Source organism: Hetaerina americana, unplaced genomic scaffold (genome assembly GCF_022747635.1).
Source record: "Hetaerina americana unplaced genomic scaffold, ioHetAmer1.1.p SCAF_9, whole genome shotgun sequence".
NCBI classification, from domain to species: domain Eukaryota; kingdom Metazoa; phylum Arthropoda; class Insecta; order Odonata; family Calopterygidae; genus Hetaerina; species Hetaerina americana.
The window spans coordinates 9,350,864-9,371,461 of record NW_027287538.1 but is presented as its reverse complement, the minus strand read 5'-3'; the positions used below and the strand labels follow the sequence as shown (position 1 = coordinate 9,371,461).

At 41.7% G+C, this 20,598-nt stretch overlaps 1 protein-coding gene across 12 annotated transcripts in view; it reads right to left on the bottom strand.

Annotated features, from left to right (window-relative positions):
* mbl (splicing regulator muscleblind) overlaps positions 1–20,598 on the bottom strand; it is an 825,097-nt gene that overhangs the window by 487,812 nt on the left and 316,687 nt on the right. The window contains exon 1 of one of the 12 annotated variants that reach the window (XM_071597900.1): positions 15,550–16,115. The exons of 10 other annotated variants lie outside the window; for them this stretch is intronic. The gene's annotated coding sequence lies outside the window, so the exon portion shown is untranslated. Of the gene's footprint in view, positions 1–15,549; positions 16,116–20,598 lie in introns of those variants that run through there. One more of the 12 variants, XM_071597901.1, reaches the window with a different exon arrangement.

Below are 20,598 nucleotides of genomic sequence, written 5' to 3'. Positions count from 1 at the left end.
GAGATACTTATTTGGTCGTAAACATAAGGTCGTCGATATGGAAACACTGCTATTCCCACAAAGGATGTAATTCTCTACTACGTTATAATAATGAAATATCAAACCAATCAATCATATGAAAGTGTATCAACTACTAAGGTCTACTTGCAACATATAACACCCTTACATTTTTCATAAATATGTAATTTGGGAGACGTTGCTTCATTCCGTTGGATACTCTCCGTTCGTTTGAGATGGTGAAACAGGACATATTTCGAACGGGACAAATATATTGCAACTTTAATGCATGCATCCGAGAAAAACGACAAATTAAAAAAAACAATTTCAATCAATTCAAATCAGGACTCATTAATCTCGAACAGAAATCTTCATCGCTCATTAACAACATTTCGTCCGGAAAGGTGTAGCAAGTTTTTTTAAGCCAGCAATGACGTGAAATATTAATCACCGAAACCTCACGTCAGTGAATATGTTCCCTTAGACGAAAATAAAAAAATTAAATAAATCGCAAGCACCCATAAATTTTACCATGGGAGTTTTCAACAGACAACAGGCTAGTTACCAAAGTTCGCATATTTCATCGTTCCTTTCGCACTGGAACAAACCAGCGCAGTTACTAATTGGAGTCGAGCATTGAAAGGAGTGAGGGAAAGGGGGTTGGGGGCGAAGGGGGTGAGAGGGGGAGGGGGACATTAGTCGTAATCGAAAAAATTGGGCGGTCGGAGAGAGTCGGAGGGGGGGGAAGGAAAGGGGTGGGGGGGAATGCTCTCGAAAAACCACATCTCCTTCGCTTGGGTCGCCTTCGCATGACGTTGCCAACTTGAGCAATCAAACGGAAAGGAGAGGATATGTTTGTTCCAGCCCTTAGCATTCATCGCAGGGGCCTTAATCCCTGGGCACGGCTCATCCCAACCAGCCGCTGCCGCCTCGGGCATGGATGTGATCCTCCCATTGTACAGTTTTGCGAGCTTAGAGAAGAGGAAATCAACGACGCTCCGCAGATGCACTGGAAAAATTCATTGGGAATTGAAAGGGATTCGAGCGAATTACTTCAATCACTTGAAACTCGAATTCATACGGCAAGAGGAAGGGAGAAGGAACACCCACACACACACACACACACTAATGCACGCCTTTTGTTACGTCAGAAGAGTTTACGTGGCACGAAAACACTGAGTTTACGGATACTTCGTGATCACAATTTGGAGTGCTACATTTAATTACGACCGAATCCTTAAACGCACCCGTCACCAATCCCAGTGAATTATCACAGTGTTCGTCCAAAAAGATGAAGTAAAACATTACACCCGAATCATTACATCCATCACTGTGGAGATATGTCGAAATATAGATCCCAACTTTATGCCAACAAGGTTAAAACTATCAGTGACATTTGATAGCTTACCGTTTAAGTTCGGATTTTGATGTGTAAAAAACTTAACACCCCTACATTTCTTAGTATTTCTTTTTGAATTTTGTATTAATATTACCCTGAAACCCAACACTAGGGGTATGTGGCAGGGGGTGAATACACAACGGACTAATTCTTACCAAACATTTTTACTCCTACCGCGGTCGGACAATGATATTCTGATGCCTTATTGTTCGTGGAAAAAACGACACCTTAAATCTATCTGTTAAACATTTAATCTCTCAAATTACTATATATTGGCTTGATCTCGCCTACCGTACTACTATGGGGGTAATAATACATTTTCAACATCATTGCTACAGAGACCCATCCCGGCACCTTACACCACAAATTAAGTGTTCTTTAATTACGAATACTTCCGAATTCCGAATAATATCCCTTCATTCCTCCGTGAAACATCTCTTCCTCGCTAGCTTAACATTTCCTATCTATTTCAGTCTTCAACATCCCATCGCCAATCAAAATTATCTTCATACACCATTCTTGTATCCCTTGGATTTCTCCCAACAACCCTCTCCCCTCCCCCATATCATGTTCAGTACTCGATCAGGCTATTACCTATCCGCCCATTGTATCTTTTCCGCCCTTCTCCAAACCCACGTCTAAAAACCTCCACTCATACACCTTTAAACTTTCTTCAACGCTTAAGCTTCAAGTCGCACAAAACCATGTCTCATAAATTTTCTCTGCATCTTTTCTTAGCAACCACTTACTCAACGTTTCTGGTTTTGAATCCCTCCTACTTGCAAAGAATGCCTTTCCTATCTAAAGTGATCATCTTATATTCGCACTACTTAGACAATCATAGTCTAAAATACTATCAATATCGGTAAGCTGTTCCATGTGCTCTAGTGTTTTACCTTTAATGTTAACGTTTAACTAAGATTAACTCTATCTATAAAATCTCTAAACCTGTAATTATTACTAACATTACCATCATCCCATAACTATGACACTAAATTTTTAACCGGCTCAACTAAGTATGCATGAATATAAAATGATTATTATTTGTATTGGTGGGAATTTGAGCTTTATCCCCAACTTAAATTATAAAATATGATGGCACAAATATTTGAGCATATTCCTCATTAGTATAGACGATCATGGGTAGATAATTAATTTATGAAAATATAATTGCTCACCTAAGCAAACATTTGCTCTCGCTAATGGGAATTACATCGGCTGTACGTGGTTTTTGAATCGTAAGTTAGATCGCTTGTCTATTGTAAGCGTCTACATAATGTTCTCACTGTAATCACACATCTTTTAACTCTTTTATAGATATCACTCATGAAATATAAATAAGTAGACCATTATCGATACAAGATTATTATGGCAATGAGTAGGAATTCTACCCTCCCCCGACCACCGGGAAATGATACTTTTCTCAGGATCAACTTTTCAAAACAAAAAGGAACAATTGAAATCCTTTCTATAACCGCGTAATATTCTATATAGACTTGATAACCCATTTAGAAATATAAATAAATGAGAAAATATCAATACTGTTTAGTACCCTGCACGTCACCTCCAGGTTGTATGGCAGGGGGTGAACAAATACAAGACTATTTACCCCAATATTTTTACTCCGACCGCGGTCTGATATTCAGATCTCTTATCGTTCGTGGAAAAAAATATATCTTGATTCTATCTGTACTACACTTAATGTCTCAAATTATATTGGCTTGATCTCGCCTACCGTAGTACCATGGGGGTAATAATACATTTTCATCATCACTGCTAAAGAGACATCCTTCCAATTTATTCAAGAGCTTCAATCTGTATCTTTACCTTCGCTCCATTCAGTGAATCCCAGCCTACCTGCTCTAATATTTTGGATACGCTACTAAGTTTATCATAACAACGTTTTACAAATCTAGCTCCCCTAAGCTGCACTCGATTCAATTCGGCTATCAATCAAACTTCGTGAGGATCCCATATACATTCAGCATATTCTAAATGAGGCTTAACCAGCGAAAGATAGCATTTCTCTTTGACCTTTTCATCACATTTGACCAATACTCTTTTAATAAATACGAATTTTTTGATTGCTTCTCCAAATATTCCCCGTATGTTTCGCCTAGGTGAGGTCGTGATTAAGGGTCACGCCTAAGCATTTAATCGAGTCTACATATTCCATTCCGGTGTTCCCGATGCAGTGAGGGAAATGAGAACATATCCTTTCGTATTACTGAATACTTATCTATCGTTTTGTAATCACTCAATTAAGTAAGTACTCAATAATTACTAATCCGTTGTGTTGCAGCGGCGGTCGTCAGGCAGTTGTTTCCGCGGGGCGAGACTCATCACTCCCGATGAGCTGCACGAATGCTCCTTTGAATTGCAAGTATGTAAGGATCATAATTAAATGCCTTTTTGCACAATGCATTACGCGTACAAAAAAAATTTGCTAGTTTAGTCACGTGTATTAAATTTCAATATAGAAAATTAAACATTTATCATTGCATCTACCGTTCTTTGCCTATCCATTGTCCGATAAAATGAAAATAATTCTCCAAAATTCCAGGTTTTACTGCTCGTTTCCTGGTTTCTTCCTGTTTTCAAGGATTACAATATTGCTGAACATCTTGATTTATGCCCTTATGGACTTTTCCGCCGTTTCCGCGTCACGTCTATCTCACATGGGTAATTAATTCTTTTAATAGAAACCTTTCTTCGCTGATCACACACTAAGGTCTTCCTTTTCCCATCTCTGATAATCCCTTTCCCGCGTACCAAAATTCTACAACTTGCCCAAGTGGGACCTTTCTTATTACTTACTTGGACGCTACCTTACTTTCTTCGCCTTTAATTTGGTTTAGTAATCGTTAATTTTTTTGATTTCACGAGCTTTCCCAGTCCATAATGGAATCCCATCCTATCATGTTCATCTTCCGCCGTGGAAACGATGAAAACTGATAGTGGTAGGTAAGCACGTAGTAACGGAGTCGTGGGAACGGAAGCAGGCTTTCCTAAACCCCTCCACGTGTGATGGGCGAAAGATGGCAATCCATGCCGTAAGAAATAAGGTCTAATAAGATAACCGCCCCTGCCACACATCCTAGCAGTGGCTCGCATGGTATTCATTAAATAAAACGGCAATGCCGAATGAGTGGTCAGCCTCAAACAAAAGTAGTTTGATTCTTTGCCGCCGTCGCGGACGGCTGGAGTGGGCAGATTTGTGATGGGTGAGGTGGTGGGAGGTTTATTTTTATGGGTTTCAGAGGCCTTGGAATAGCAAAGCGACCCAAATCAGTTGTCTGTGGGCCGTTACACCGCACGAATCGCTGCTAGGTTGGACCCCTGTTTGAGGATCGCATCACGAATTCACGATGCCATCTTCCATAGGGAAACTATAGTAAAATAATTGTGTTAAGCTCGGAAAATCGGGTTCGTAGACCATGACCACGTTTAGGTATGCTTACGGAAATGAAGCAATGTCCCAGGAAACGGTTTTCCGCTGGCACAAGATGTCCCGGGATTGTAGAGAGAAGGTTGACAACGAGGAACCTCCTCCGACAACTACACCGTGCGACGAAAATATGCACAAAATGAGAGACATATTAATTTCCGAACGAAGTCTGAGTGACAGAATGTAAGCAGAATAGTGCAACATTCCCAAAACCGCAGTGCATAATATTTTACCAGAAGATTGAGACATGAGAAAAGTATGTGCCAAGATGGTTCTTAAGATGCCGTCGGAAGATTATGTGCGTAGGTTGTAATTTTTCTAAGGCAGGTGTGTAGAACAATTGACAAAATAAACGAACGTGGAGTAAATAAACGATGTAATAGGTGGTGAGGAAGGAGAGAGACGTTTTGGGGCAAATCCAACGGATGCGATTTAATTTGGATGCAAAGCGTTATGAATGGTTATACGTATAATATTGAATGCTATGATAGAGAGTAGAACATTGGCCATAGCATTGGGAGTAAAAGAATATTCACTTTAGATAGAATTCAGTACAAAAGCATGCGAGATTGAAGTAGGGCTTGTTACGGTCTAGGGTGTCACGTTTTGTCACGCTACGTGAAGCTTAGAAATATAACTGTAATTAGCACGAGTGAATACAAAACCTATCGTTAACGGTATACGACCTTAATAAAACAAATACCAGTAGGCTTCAAACATTTGAAATCCGATTTCTTTCAGTTTCCATGCCAAAATAGTGTTTCGAGAAACGCGAACTACAGCAAAGAGGATGAAACTGGGGACGAAAATGGAGAAAGATGTGCAGAGGTTGGACATCATGGCGCTACGCTCGTTCCCAGCCGAACCAGGGGCTTGCGACAGTCTTTTCGGTGCGAGTCGTGCAAGGGGCTTATCTTTTTTTTACGGGCTCTTTGGATACCGCCACTCCCTATTACTGACAGAGATAATTGCACGCGCCCTCTTATCAGAGGAAGGAGGCTTGTCGGGGGCGGCGGGGAACGGGGCGGAGGTGAGGGGGGTGGCAGGGGGAGGGAGAAGGGCGACCGAGATGAGACGCGTAACGGTCTCCGGGGAAAAAGAGCTCAAGATATACTGCTTAGGGCCCAATGAAAATAAACAGAAAGTGCCCTCGAGAGGTGGGATGGCGCCATGCGTCAATGACGTCCCGAAAGATGATTACACAAATATTATTATTACTCACTATGGTAGAAGATCTCTCCTGTGTATGTGTGTGTGTGTGTATATATATATATATATATATATATATATATATATACATATATATTTATTTATATTTATATATATACATATATATTTATTTATATTTATATATATACATATATATTTATTTATATTTAAATATACATACATATATATATATATATATACATATATATACAAACAGTTCTCAATTAACATGTTCACTCATCAATTAATATTAATTTTCTCTAGAACTCTCTGCTCAGAAAGATGAACATTTTCACCTGATGTATACCATTTTAATATTGATATTATAATACCGTTCAAGCCACCGTAAGGGTGTGTGGCAGGGGGTGAATACACACCAGAATAATTTTACCCGAACATGACCCTACCGCGGTCGGATAATGTTATCCTGATCCCTTACCGGAAAAAAATTATATCTTAAATTTATTTTTTCTACATTTAATCTCTCTAATTTTATTTACATGATCTCTCCTACCGTAGTACGATGGGGGTAATAATACATTTTCATCATCACTGCTAAAGAGACTCCCTTCCAATTTATGCAAGAGGTACAATCTGTAATTTTACCTTCCCTACATTGAGTGATTCACAGTCCAGCTGCTCTAATACTTTGGATACGCTACTAAGTTTATCATAATAACAACGTTTTACAAATACAGCTCCTCTGCGCTGCACACGATCCAATTCGGCAATCGATTCAACTTCGTAAGGATGACATATAGGGTACTTGTAGCATATTCTATATGAGGCCTAACCAGCCAAAGATAGCATTTCTCTTTGACTTTTTCATCACATTTAACAAGTACTCTTCTAATAAATCCTAATTTTATTCTAGCTTGTCCACATATTCCCCGTATGTGTTTCACCCAGGAGAGATCGTGAGTGAGGGTAACGCCTAGGTATTTAATCGAGTCATTCATGACGAAGAAAATGTTACGCGTATGAAAATATATACAGTATTAATTCTCGCCGTATTAAGGCTAGACTCATTAGAAGAGGACCGGTGATATTTGGATCGGGATGGAGCGGTGGCTAACGAACAGGGTTCCCACCGAGAGGGCCTGGGTTCGAATTCCGGAGGCGGCAGATGTTTTTAAGTGGTATCGAGATCCCTACTTGAGGTGCTTTGTGGAGAGCACTTTGAGTGGGAACGACGTCCGTCGGATGGGAAATAAAAGCCGTTTCAGCCAACAGTGTCAGGTATACTGCGGACCCCTTGGCGCCTTTCGTCAATAAGAGTATCTAATGCCGACGCCGGGTTTCTCCCCACCCATATATTTCCATCCATTCCTAATGACGCAAATGACCTTAGTTGTTCGTTACCTCCCCTACATACTACTAAAAACTACCGATGATATTTCCCTTGTCGATGAAAGTTATCCCCAAAACTTTACTAATTTAAAATAGCTAACCGTTGAAAGCATATGATGTGCTAGGATAGATAAAGAAATGCATCGTAGTTACTTTGTATGGACTGTGGTCATCTAAAGCTTACCTTAAACTCTTGAGCACCAGTAATAATAATAATAATAGTAGCAATACACAGTATTGAAATTTAAGTAGAAAATCCTTATTGTTCCCTTAAATATACCTGTATGCTAAGTTAGGTCGCAGCAATGGGCATTCATCATAGGGCGGGGACAACAGAGGGAAAATAAACGTTACGGAGGGATAATCTTACGTATGGGTGACTCTTCGGACAACAACAAATGTACGTAATTATCACAGACCCCCCTACATCCGGATGGCGCGCCAAGTTGACGAGGAATGGAGGAAACTCGATTACCTATTTGTGACGGCTGGGGCCGCTGCCGCCTATGGAATTCGTTCGACGTCACCCATTGTTCTGACGCGCCAACAGCTGATGAGTCCCCCTCCCTCTTTAGCATAAACAGTTGGAAGAAGCACAGGCAGCTTCAGACTGGGAAAGTCATTCCACGGACCAGAAGACCGAAAAAACATCCCGGGAGAGTTAATCGCATATACAGAGAAGAGAGAGAGAGAGGTGGAACGGAACTGAACCAGGAGGAATACGCACTTCAGCTCGAGCGAACATCGGGGAAAGTCCTTCACACTGACAAATCAAAATGGAAGATGTAGAGCTATTGGCTGTTAAAGTAATAATCTCAAGAAAGAAGATCCTAAGGCCAATAAAAATAATTAAGAAGAAACTCCTATACCGGTATTTCGGTCACACAGGTGACCATCAACGGGGAGAAAATCAAATAGGGCACTTGAACTAAGAAGAGGAATGTGCACAGGCACCGTCCAAAGTCAAGTGGTTGACTTTGGACGGTGCCTGTGCACATTCCTCTTCTTAGTTCAAGTGCCCTATTTGATTTTCTCCCCGTTGATGGTCACCTGTGTGACCGAAATACCGGTATAGGAGTTTCTTCTTAATTATTTTTATTGGCCTTAGGATCTTCTTTCTTGAGATTATTACACTGACAAATCGATTCGATATTCTTATGCGCAGCCTTCAGATGTTACCTTGCCACCACCGACGCGAAACGAATCTCTTCCAGACCCCTCCCCCCCCTCTTCCCCCCCTTTCTCCCCCATCACCCTCCTACCCACTCTTACACCGTCGATAGATCAATATCGACAACTCGGATCAGATTTTAATTCTCAAAACACCCATAATACCCTCATCCGAAGGAGTACATAGTGCCACTGTACACTTGGCCTAATATCAACAGGAGGAGGAGAATGAAGTAATGCACGGCGACTATACACGAAGATGGGAGTTCCAGACTCACGCCACAGAATATAACGCCATCCCAAAATAACTCTTCATATCGGCCGCTTCGCGAAAGGTAAGAAAAAAAAGAGTGAAAAAAACCCCAAACGAGACGGCAATAACAGGTAAACAAACAGTAAAAGCCACCCTTTTAAGACGGGCATCTCATCATTCGCCCCCTCCCCCAATCGCCTAACCATCCCTCTCTTCCTTTCCCCAGTTCAACGACGGAATTACATGGGCTTAAACGACCGTGAGGCGGGATCCTCCGGGAAATTGCTTCGTCCCAGTCCGTATTCCTTTTCCCTCCTTCGCCCGCTAAACCACCCACCCGAAAATAAAAATGAACATATACATATACATATATATATATATATATACATATATATATATATATATATATATATATATATATATATATATATATATATATATATATATATATCCCGCCTCCTCCGATAGAAAGAGAACTTCCGCCCTGCAAGCAACGCCTCCGACGCGAGAGGCAAACCGCACCGTTTCGGCCAATGATGCCGAATTATAAAACCCGGAGGGCACGGGAGAAAAAAATATTCACACACACACACACAGCTACACTCAGGAAACATATGTATAAACACATGCATAAAATTCATATTTGTTCGGGACACAAGAAAGGAAGGAGAGGACCGCGGTGGGTGGATGGTGAAGGGTTTCTTTTTTTTCTTTCTCTCTCAAACCCCGAAACCAAAACAAAAACACGTAAAAAAGAGCGAGAGAAAGGGAAAACGAGAGATCTCCGTTTCTTTCTTGTATGCGTTCCCCCGCCCCCCCCCCCCCCTACTCCCAGTCAATCCTTCCACCTCCGTTTATTTGCCCTATTGTCTGGTAGGACTCAGACGAGACGAGCGGTGAGGCTCAAGGAAGTCTGGCTGTTCAACCTTCACCTGCGGATGTCGGGGATGAGGAGAAGAGAGGGAGGGGAAGGGATAGGACGGGGGTGGGGAGGTAGGAGCGAGCGAGGGGAGGGCATAAGCGGGAGATTTTTGAGGTTGTGTGAGCTCAGGCAAAACCGTGGAGGAGGAGAGGGGCATCGAAGGGTATTTAGCGAGAGGAGGAAAGTGTTCTTGTGGGAGACATCACTACTAACACATGCCCTCCTCCTCCCTCTCCAGGCCCCTCTAAAACCTATCCACCTACTCGTCTGAGAACCAGGGTGCCCGAACTCGTATGGCGACGCACGGAACGGAACGAGTTACGGGAGAGGAAGTATTAATTCATCATTATTTAAACTTGCACTGATCATCCATTCTATTGCTGGTGCACATGCCCCCAGTAAGTGAGCGTTGTTAGCACGAAATAAAAGATAGATGTTTAGATATTGTAGTAACCTGCAAGTCACTGCTAGGGTCAAAACGTAAGAAAAAGCTAATTCAAAGAAACTGCTAGAAAGTGCCGCGACAGTAAATTTTCACAGAGCAATCCGCTAATGCTAATCCATTTCTAAAAATAGTAATTTTTAAATAATAGACGCCATATTTCCGTCGATTTTGAACTATTCCTAGCAAAAATCCAAAGAGCGAGTAATACCTCGACAATAACTTTGATCGCTGAGGGTATAGGGCTTACGGCGTGCAAAATTCCGACATCACCAGGGTCATTAGGGGGACAACTTTCTTGTCCTGTGAGGCATGTGGTTTCCCAGGGAGATCTGGTAGCCGAAAAATCACCCAGTTTGGGTGGAGCTGAGGGCTCCCGAAGGCGTCAGCCAGAATTAAACCCGGGACTTCCGGCGAGTAGACTAGCGCACTACCCACTGAACTACCACGCTCCATCAATCACAAAAATTACATGCACACTTAAGATTATTTAAAAATATATCTGAGTATTTTAATGATTTTTCTGATTATCGAGATTTTCCTATGACCAGTATTTTACACACCTGACAAATCGAAGTTTTGCCTTGTCTCCATGGCAACCAGTTAAGCCTTAATCTACCTAAAAGGGCCGAGGAGCACGAAGGAAGAGTAGGAGGTAGATGTATGGAAGGAAGAAGGCGAAGGTGTGAGAGGGGGGAGGGGGGTATTGGAGGGGTATATGTGAGTACGATGGGCATTTAGGGTGACGACGAAGGGTGGGTGACGTTGGATGAAATTGAGTGCTCGTCCAATTTCCGTTTTCGCTCTTCATCGGAGAAATTTGATTTGTCCCGCCTCGATTGGGCTCGTCGCTGGCGCCCAGCCGGTCGCCACGACCCCCGAGTCAAAAAGACTAGGAAAGACCTCCGGACATTGGTGTCAACGCGAATTCTACCGTGATTTACTCCGTATTTCCCCCACCGAGAGATTCGTCGTCCCAACACGAGTGTTTTAATTTCTCCCTGATCGGGTTAATACTGGTCGGCTATCCGCTCCGACCAGAATATTGGACTGAATTTTAGCACGCACACGTTAATCCGCAGTGTCCAACTGGCTAAGTTAAGATGTGGATATATCTTCAGACACTCGGAAAATGCTAATGGTAAGTGTGGAAATTTCATCATGTCTGAAACGAGATACGAGTTATTGAGAAGAGAAGCTGAGCAACATTATAAGCAGCTCGGCTGGGAATCACTCACGGAGGAAAGTTAAATTACAGATTGAAGCTCTAGCATTAATTGGATGGACGTCCATTTAGAATTGTCGTTGAAAATGTATTGCGGTAGGAGAGATCATGTTAGTGAAATTAGAGATATTAAGTGTAAAAAAGATAGGTTTAAGATGTAATTTTTTCCATGAACGATAGGGGATCAGAATAACATCGCTCGACCGTGGTAGGGACATGTTCGGGTAAAATTATTATGGTGCGTATTCACCCACTGCCACACACATTGGCGGTCGCTTGCAAGGTATATCAATAAATTAAAATAAAAAAATTAATATACCATTAAATATTAACAATATTCAAATACAATCAAGCACTCCTTTCAGCCGCATTCCAATTTACAGGGACTAGAGTATTTTGCATGCACATTTTATTCTTTGAGATAAAACCTTAGAAAAACAAACCGCGGTGAAAAATTAAGTTCTTTGAAGTTTAAGAATGGTAATGAAAATTTTTAAATTTGAACAGTTTTTAACAACGTAGCCACATTGCACATTGTGATTTTGGTTTGTAGAAGTATTCTGGATGTACATTCAGACTCCATAATCAGGGAATCAGGAAAATGAGGATTGAATGATTAGGCAGAAGATAACGAAGAAATTAGAAGAATAAGGCATCGATGTTTTATTGATGCGTCGACTCGACTTTCCAATGTACGCACACGAATAATGGCAATTAGTGCTTTTTGAATTGAGAGTAATGAGACTCCCCGGTCCTTAATTATTCACTTGGCCTTCTTTATTTTCAAAATCTGTCGAGATTAGTAATGTTAAGAAAACTCGTGCACAATTTAGTCATTGATACTTAAGACGCTGTAAACTACACCCTTCAACGTTTGTTTTGGAGAAACAAGAACTATAAAACCACATGCAGAAAATATCATCCATGAAAAAATGAATTGAATAAACGTGTTTTAATGGAAATGAAAATCTTTTGAGACCCACCTACGAAGGACACAATGCCATCGAATGAATAAATGGCATTCTTGACAGATGGGGGGGGGGACTCAGTCACATGGTAGACTCAGCCGAGAAAAGAAAGCGCTGACGAATAAACTCAAACGTGGTTAACACCCCTGCACGTCGTCACTGAAAAAAAACCCGGGGGGGGGGGGGAGGTGGGAATCACCCACTGGAGAACTGACCACGTAGAAAGAGAGAATGGAAGAAGGAAAGAACCTTATGAATATTAATTAACGACGGGAAACGGGAAAAGAATGGGAGGCTATAGCGTGCCTATCTAAAGTTAGCAAAGGCGGTCGCGGGCTCAAAACTTTTTACGAAATCCTATCCTGCTGCAGTGCAAAATGAAAGCACACGCCCCTTCCCAAGTATCAAGAGGGTTGGTTGACTCGGGGGGCGAACGCATGCGATCCATTTCCTCGGGTCACAATCTAAATTACGGAACTGATAAGACTTAAGAGGCTTTGATGCCTCTGTAACCGCAGGCAACGTAATGACCAAGGGAGGAAGCCTGATGGCCGCCTCCTCGGTGCTTGGGAGTCGGTGCACGGCACCCGGCCTTGCTTCTGCACCTGAGATTATGTACGTATAGTGAAACGAACGGAAACTCTCTCCCCGTTCGGAGGTAGTGGCTCGCTAAAGGCGAAACCTGGCAGATACAATATACGTACGCCGTAAGGGATTGGACCACCGCCGCCATAGCCTCCGCAGCATTGTGTGTGCGCTATTGCCCCGAGCCAACAGCGATGTAAGCCTTCTCAAATGATTCTCGGCCGCTGCTGGCTGGCCTGACGCCGAACGGTGAATTGACGTGATGACTCGAGGCGAAGGGAGTTTGCAAGACGCGCGTGGGACGATGGGGGGCGCTGTGCCGGCGCGAACAATGGCGGTCCCATTGTTGCCGAAAATCTGGGTCGTGTGCTCACTAAGGGGAGTGTTACGCGTGAGGGAGATACAGAAAATTCCCTCAGTTCTGCTCTCACTCTCGTCTCAAGGTAAAACTTGAGAAACACTTAACCGAAAATGACCCATTACCATGTCTTTCTTGTATTTTTTTTTGGGTGTCCGCGAGGAGAGAGGGATGTTTTTAATATCCGGAAAAATCAGTGAGTGTGAAGTTGAGGACTGTTAAAAAAAATATATTATAAAAGAGTGATCTTTGCTGAAAGACAACTTCGGATTAAAAAGCACACGACTGAGACTTCGAAACGCTTTCCAATATTCGTACCCGAAACACAAAAGCGATTCGAGAAAGAGAAATTACATTGCATTGCGACGTATTTAGTAAGACGCCTTGAAAGAAAACCACACTTGAAGTTTTCGGACCCGCACATGTTACGAATTGCAACACCCAAGGTGTAAGTAACAACTTTCACATTTCACGACGTTGCATCCTGAAAATATAAACTGTTCCGCTCAGGATTTCAATGAAAGATATATTTCAGTACACACAAAAGACATAGGAAATAGACTCAAGGTATAATGTTTGAACCTTCACAGTCAGTGGCCATGAACACTCGCCGTCCCATGAATTATTTACTCCGAAAACCTGAAGGCATACACAAAGACGTTGCGCCACAGTGACGAGGGATATTTAGAGCAGAACGGTTTCGTAAGAAAATTCAGCGCAATTTTTCGACAAAGCACCGAAAGCATGTACAGATCACACCGTAAATGGATTGACACCAAACGAGTTCTCACACTACACAAAGTATGAGTTTGAATAATAGAAGATAAAGCAATTATGTCACCACCACGAGAGAAAACATATAGCTAGTAATTACTGCACAAGCAACTTTGTAGTATACGAGTATACTCGTTATACGAAATACGATTATACATCTTTGTATTAATCAACTTAATTGATGTCTAGAATTCATCAACCTCAAAACGAAACATATTAACGATGAAAACTTCACAACGCGCGCAAAACATCATAAATTAGGGTTGTAAAATTGGTTTACGAACTCGGAGAGCAAGAATGTGTATGGAAAACGTAACACGACACTAAATCAACTTCATAATCATCAATGATTAACCGCTGCGTTTCAGAATGTAATTTTCCAGCAGATTCGGGGAAAACGGTCAAAAATTAGCCAGTAAGTTTCTTAAGGTTATTCTTTTACGTGCAGACGCTTTGTTAGGAAGGCCAAACTCGGATTAGTTCACAGTTCAGTTCGTGCATGTTTCCTTAAATTTAACACAGTTGCTTAAATAAATAAATAGGAATTACTAGAAATTGGAAGAGAGAGCAGTTGTTAAAAAATTACATCATGGCGTGAAAATCATGTTTAAATCTATTTTCAACTACAAATAATATTGATTACGATCGCTTCTTCTGGTGGCTAAAATTCAAAAACTCTAAAATCAAACACAAATGCTAGAACTTTCTCGAAAAATGGAAACTATTAGAATTACGACTTCACGCGACGCATGTCCAACATATGGACTGCTTGGCAAGAGAAAATATAAGGAAAATTTGAGCTGTATTTATCGATAATGAAGAGTGATTTTTCACTAATTAACGATCGCCTTGTATGAAACAATCACGTTTTAGATAGCGCACTCTACGGCTCAATTCATTCAAGCAATTGATGATTCACCAGCACACGCATCAAACAATGAGAACAATATAATTAAAACTAAATAATTACATTATTGCACCATGATTCTGCGTCGGCTACTTTTAAGTAATCAGCGAGAGAATATTTTTCAAAAAGTCACAATCTCGAAAATTGATACAATATCGGGAAGCAAAAGACGATAGTATTTTCAGCGACTCCTCCAATTTTATAAAAAAATTCGGTCATTAGAAGGAAAAGCCAAAAACCAATTCAAGGCAAACGTTTCTAAGACTTGCATTCATCGCACCGGACTTCGGCAATGCCGCCGACGTATTCGTGATACTCATGGTGTGGGAGAGAACTAGCTGAACCTTGATGTAACTTTAAGTACTACTGTTAAATGAGCGATTAAATTAACACACCAACATGTGAGTAAAAACCAATAGTAAACCCTAGTTTTAGGCACATTAACAACGACTGAAAACCCTTGGCATTAAAAGGCTCCGTTCGGGGAAATATCGAAACCAAAGCACACAAAAAACACAAGACGCAACCATTTCATCACTCACCTTATTAAACGAGAGTCAAAGAAATCTTTCTCCCTGGGCACACAAAAATATCCTCCCCGGCTCGACCACTATGGACAACACAACGTAATTAAACCGATCCACAGAGCACTATCAACTCCCGCAGGCACCAATGGACAAGAGGAACGAACCACCATAAAAAAACGAAGTATACAGCGTTCAACCCGATGGGGAGAACGGTCGAAGGAGAGACGATCGGTTTCGTCAATAATGAGAAAACAATCTAAAAGACGTCCATAGACAAGGCACGGGAGCACCACTATCCTCGATATGCGAGCGACAAGGAATCTCGGGTTAGAGGCGCCGCTGTGGGGAGCGGCACGACTCGGGAACTGGTTAAAAGCGCGGCGGCGACTCTCGCCCGATGGGAAGCTGCTCTCTCTCTCTCACTCACAAGGAAGATTTGAAGCCCACAACGCACCTACGACAAGCAGTTGAGGGGTGTTGACTTGAGGCCCGTCTTCGTGGTCGCCCTCGGCTCGCCCATCGCTTCGCCGCGCGGAGCACGAAAGCAGGAGCGGGTGGTGGTGGTGCTTGCTGGCGGAAGAGAGCTATGCTTCGACAGGACTGACGCGGTGCGGTCGCCGACGTTCTTGTGTGCGCGCCCGCCCCGCCGTTGCCCCCCCTCCCTCGCGCCTACCGCCCCTACTTCCTCCCTCCCCCCTTTCTCTCGTCGTCATCCGCTCCCCTACATCCCCCACCCCCAGGCGCGCCGCGGCGGCGCGTTATCAACGCTGCCTGGCGGTAGAAATCCGCGTCGCCCGTTCCCGCCTTGAGTTTCCCCGTAAGAGAGCCGGCGGAGAAGAGGGGGCCAAACCTTTGGCTCGCATCATCATCATCCTCCGCTTCGTCGTCTTCGTCCCACGCGGCCTTACGAGAGGAATACCGCCACCACCCCCCGCCCTCTCCCTCTCTCGCCCGGCCAAGATTTGAACCGAGAGTAACGACGACCGGGGAGAGAAAATGCGCCGGGGAGTTGCCGAGACTTCGACGCCATGTTGTGAGCGTTAAGAGGGTGTACCTACTCGCTCAGCGGGCAATTGCGGGTTCCGCATCTAAGTAGTTTGGGGCAAGGAGTGTGGGCTAAACTTTTGGTAACCGCGCTAAATTAACATTAGCTAACCTCTTTCCCCCCTCCCAACTATATTTTCCCTCCCTCCCTGGTGAGCAGCAGCGCGAACCGCAAGGTCATATTTGAGGGTTTCAAGTTTCAGCTACGTGAGGAGGAATTATGTACATCCACGTGCGTTCGGTATGATTGATGCAATTCCCAGGGATTGAATAATTTATATGTATTTTTTTAAAATAAGACAGATACGAGTTCAGTGATGAACCAAATTAATCCACTTGGAAAATCTAATTATCAACGGTCGGTTAATGTGAATTCTGTTTTTCAAATTAGTTAATTAACTGCAACTTAAAAAATAGTTACAAAATTGAATTGTGGTTTACGTAGCGTAAAAAAATACCAGGGAGGTTATGCCAACTGGATGTTTCGATTGAATAAAGCTATGGACTTGTATATTCCGCAAACACACGCAATGTCATTTATATTTTCGGCGAACAAAAGAGAATTGGTACTGGGGTTAGTGATTAAATCGTTGGTTTGATAGTCTTTAAAAATATGGGAGGAAAAAATTTGGCCATAACGCGAAAATTTCAACATGTTTTAGGGGGAAAGAAACTTTATTTAATAAAATTAATAGTTCATGATTATAGAAAATACCTTCCAGTGGAAGGAGATACAACTCAATTGAAAAATGTATAGATTTTACTCCTAATAGATGTCACCTCAAGATATAAATAATTGAAAAGGACAAATTCAATGAAATATTATGAGTGCATAAGATATACTAATTAGATTTATTAGCAATGCAATAGTTTCAGAGCGTAAAAATCATTCACCTTGACCGGGATTTTTTATGATTCAATGATTTTTGCACTCTGAAATTATTGCATTGAAATGCATATTAGCGGATGATTCCGTTAAAAGTTACTGTTGCGGCATCTCCCGCAGTTTCTTTGTAATTTGGATTTATTTTGATTTGTTCGGTCTTAAAATTTAACTGGTTATACTTTGTTCCATGACTAAAGCGCAACGGTTGCGAATCAAGTTTGGTATCTCAGCAGAATCGAGATTAGCCCAAGTCAGTTGCCACGGTGGAAATGTTCTCTGTTTGTCAAATATAAAAAAAACATATTTCCCCTTTATTTAAAAATCTTAACGCGAAAAAGTTAGCTTATGATGAATGAGTAATTAATCCCAGGATAAATATTTGGAACATCTGAATCATCTCGGATATCCCATTCGCTAGGTTTTTCGAAGATAGTCAAATATTTTCATATAAATTCTTAAAATGCATATGGTATTTTATATTAATGAAAGAGCCCCATCTCTTCATAATAACATTACATTACGCTCATTGATTTATGAAGGATCTCAGTTTTTCCCGGCGTATTGTATTCAGGAAGTTCTCTCGGGTTTCCCACCGGGTCAGCGTGGTGTGCACCGACGTTTCGACGGCTAACTCTGCCATCGTCTTCAGGGTGAGTGCGGCCAGGTATACATCGGGGAGACTGGCCGCACAATTGAAAAGCGACTAACGGAGCATGAGCGATGCATCAGACTCCATTACCCTGAGAAGTCTGCAGTCGCCGAACACAGCATCACGCATGGTCATCGGATTGACTGGGGGAGCACCAAAAGACTTTGTCACACGAACGGCTACTGGGACCGAGTGGCGAAGGAAGCCGTGGAAATCCGACTGGAAGGACAGAATACCTTCAACAGGGACACTGGCTTCCAGATCAGCAGCACGTGGAGACCTGTGCTGAGAAAAATTGAAAGTACGAGACGTCACCGGGGCGGCTCGGCACTTGGGAACACATCGGACCAATCGGAGGACACCTGACCCTACGACAGGGTATAAATACTTGGCGAATTCATTGCTCTGCACTTCACCCTGAAGACGATGGCAGAGTTAGCCGTCGAAACGTCGGTGCACACCACGCTGACCCGGTGGGAAACCCGAGAGAACTTCCTGAACTCATTGATTTAGTTCAATTTTTGTCCATCCACCTGATACTATTTTGACATAAATATTCATGCATTGTGCTTAGGGAGGAAACGCAGGACTAAACCCAGCCAGCAATTCTCAATTAAAAAACGGCATTAAGCATTTCCGTCAATTACGCAGGATTATCTTTGCTTTCATTACACGCATCCCCTTTTCAGGGATGTATTCCCAATCCTCCCCCAATGGTTCTATTCACCTCGAGATATTTTCTAAAAATTATTGGACCTTGAGGGACTTGATACATGTATTCCCTCTCGATAACATAGTCAGTTAAAAACCATGGAAAAAGGAAAAAATAAACTCACCACTGAGTAATACGGAGTATGAATCCAAATTTTTCACACGGATACAATGGATTTTGGAAAAAAACACTTAACAGCAGTTCAATGCATAAATGGAGTCGGTTAAAAAACCAATTCCAACCAATTTTCCAGAAAATAAAATACTATAATTAAACAGGAAATAATAAAATCTTAAGAACTTCAAAAGAGGCGGGTTAAATGACTCACTTCTTCGAGAGGGTTGGTAGAAAAAAACAATAGCGCTGGAATTCGGTTGGATAGTTTATTTAAGTGCCCAATTGATAGACACCGACGCAGACAAGTGTAGATCTTCCCATTAGCCCAGACGCAGACGGGAAGGTGGGGTGCTCGGCTTCGTTACACAAACAAAGCCTTGAGAAATTAGTTCCCATTACAGTGATCACAAGGCGGACAGAAAATGAGGCACTGTGAGAATTAGCATATAGTCTGTAAGTACATGGGAAATGAACACAGGGCAAGCAAGAGACTGACTGGCGTGTAACGAAGCCTACTGTTCATAATAACCTCAAAAGAGCGGCGTACAGTCTTGGCGATAGATAAATATGTGCGTATGTATATATACATATTAGTTTGGTATATATCCGGTACTATCGTTTGTTCTGAGGAAGACGGGGCTAACTTCCGTTGAAATTATCTTGAAATAACGTGTAGGTGTTCTTTTTATGTGTACCTATATTTATTGTTTATTTCTATCCGAGCTTTATATATACATAGAGAGAGAGACATTCTGAACATTATGGCCAGTCCTTTGAAATGTCAAACATATTCGTGTGAGTCATTTCTTTATGTCTATATTTTTAGTTAGGTTTTTAATCACAGTTTATATTTATATATATATATATATATATATATATATATATATATATATATATATATATATATATATATATACATGTATGTGCAAAGCCGTCTAGGTTCGCCGGGTATCCACTCACGGGGCAACGGTAGCGCTATAAAGGATTACCTCTGGGTATTCCAATATAGAGACGCTATGGGGACAGAAAGCAGTTGAATAGCTTTTCGCACGAATCGATCTTGTCTTACACGTCGTTCAGAGCAAAGGAGTCACTGGAAATTCGAATAAACAGATGGCTTAAGAGTTCTTTTTTGGGTTATTCTAATTCTACTTGAGTCTTTGACTAACATGTCTCATTACAAAGTTCGAAAAAAATGCTCTCTTGTATTCGTGAGTTTAATTATTCTTGACGCACATCCAAATCAAGTGTATATTTTACCTATTCATGTCATCTTTCCATTCAGTACATATTTTCTGAGTAATTTCTAAGACTGGTTAAAACCTTTGGACTTAATCTAACAATAAGGTGTAATGACATAGAGTTTAAGAATTATTCTAATGGCCCGCGGGGTTATAACAGCATCAGAGCGAGCATTGAGCATTTTCAGCAAATTTGCTGAAAATGTATTAGTTCTGTTATACTCCCCAGTTTTCAATGAAATAAAAAACGTTTTCTGTTAACTTAAAAGATAAAAAGACATAATCATTTTTATTTTTCTTAAATCAATATTCGCATTTGGAGACATATCCCGGGGATAATATTGATGTAATGTCATTTTTGACGATGTGACTCACTTTCGCTAACCACATATTTTTCATACATTTTAATGTATTT